Below are 2,148 nucleotides of genomic sequence, written 5' to 3' on the forward strand. Positions count from 1 at the left end.
TAATAAACACAAATCAATTGGCAGTGAAAACTGAAAAAAAAATTTTTTTTTAATTTTTTCAAATTTTGATGATGGTACCCCTTAAAAAAAATCAAAAATAAAAAAAAATTTTTTTTTTTTGATTCTTTCAAAAATTGATTTGGGTTGTTAGTTTAGGTTGTCAGGAGTATAAAACAGTGATTATTTTAGCTATGCGTCTTATTTTGACTTAGTTATAACCAAATAACTGAAAAAAACAAGCATAGTTGTTGAATATTTTCAATCCACATTCTAAGTGATTTTAGTCATTAGCTGGGTAGTGGGATACTTTGTTGTTAATTATTAGCATTACGTGCCTTTTAACAACTTCATCGTTCTTTGTACCTAAGAATGTAATTTTCCCCATTTGCATAATTTAATGTAACGCGCCTTAGATATTCTAAAGCCCCTTAATTATAATATGCATATTTATATCCCCAGAGCGCGCATATCTTCACACTCGACCGCCTCATTCTAGGCCAAATGCGTTATAAATTGGCTGGCATTTGTCAACCGGCGAACGGAGTCAAGTACGGGCTTGGAAATGTGTCTTTGGCATATCTCACGGATGCCAAACGTAAGACAAGCAGCTCGAGAGCAAACAAAAGCGCGAAGACAAACAAATTCGAATGTATCTGAGTATCTCGGCTTGTATCTGCAGACGTCTGCGGTGGCATTAATGGCAAATTTGCACGAAGTCAATAGCGAAAGCCGGGGAATACTACAGTCAATTATCGGTGGCGTCGACTATGGACGAATGTATCTGCGAGTGTAGATACATTCGTATCTGACTAGGTATGTTGATGTTTTTGTTTTTCCACCTGCGTGTGGTGTTGGTGTTGTTTTTTCCACTTACGGCCACCGTGTACGCAAAAGTGGCTCGCTCTCTCTTTCTAACCGTATGCCCCGTCCCGCTCACTCGTTGTATCTTGTACCTAGTGTCTCTCGCTCTTTTTTGTCGGCCGCCGATTGGCTGGCTTTGAGTCTGCGCCGCTTTCCAGAGAGGCCACACCTCTAAAAACCCCCACAGAAATCCACGTTTGCGTGTTATTCCAGATACTTTGGCCCCCCTGCCCCAACCATTTCACCCCCCCGCGCGGAAAACATAAACTTGTGGCTCCCTAATGGCCAAAAAAAGGGAACACGGGGGTTGGGGCGAAATGAAAATGGCTTTTATGTGTGGCGTGCGTTGGGGTAATTTTATGATTCAGGGAATTACACAGGGAAATGACAGTCCTCGTTCTTCTTCTGCTTTCCACCTGGAATATGTAGATACAGATAGCTTTTAATTGTCGCTCTATTGATTTCCCTCAAAGAAAGCACATAAGCTGACTTAATTTATGCTTTAATTCTATTTAATTATGCTTTTTTACCATCCAAAACTGCATGAGGTCTATGAAGGACTCGCGTGTTAGCGGGGCAGTTTTTATTTTGTTTAGGCTCTATCTAAAATGTGTCAAACCTAATGAACGGTGTAGTAAAGCGGTTTTAATGGGGGAGGTTCTGTTTGGGGATTATGCCTTGTATGTTTGTGATTTACTACTCTTTGAAGGCTTCCAATTTTATAATTTGAGTTAAAAACTTATATAAAGTATAACGATTTAGCCTTTGGTAGAGTGTAAGCATGGGGCCCTTGAAAATCATATTGTCGAAGAAGAGTTTTTCATAGGAAAACAATTTAGTGCAATCAAAACCACTTGGATTTCATAAAATACTTTTTCACAAGTAAACATTTACTTGTAAATGATGATGAAGATGATTACATTGCTAATTGTTTTTGCCAGTTTTTATTTCTCATCTTTTTATTAGTTGACAATGAATTTTTCTGGATTAAAAGGCTTCAGAACTTATATTTCGAACCTCATTAGATCCCTTTTATTGTGTGGTTTCTGTTTTCACCCATTACCACCTCTACCGCGGGTCAAATCTAAAATGGCGAATCCCAGGCGGTTCATTCAGTTAAAGTCGATCGCAGCTCTTATACTCCAGTGCCTCCAATAAGATCAGCTGCTGGAACACACCAGAGAGTGGGATATAAGAGCGTCAGATCACCTGGGCCGAAACTGGCGGAGAGCGATCCAGGTGAGCGGAACACCTGGTGAGCAGAGTATCCGACAGATACGAAAGGTG

The sequence above is a fragment of the Drosophila erecta genome, unplaced genomic scaffold, assembly GCF_003286155.1.
Source record: "Drosophila erecta strain 14021-0224.00,06,07 unplaced genomic scaffold, DereRS2 tig00000021-arrow-pilon, whole genome shotgun sequence".
In the NCBI taxonomy this organism is placed as follows: Eukaryota; Metazoa; Arthropoda; class Insecta; order Diptera; family Drosophilidae; genus Drosophila; species Drosophila erecta.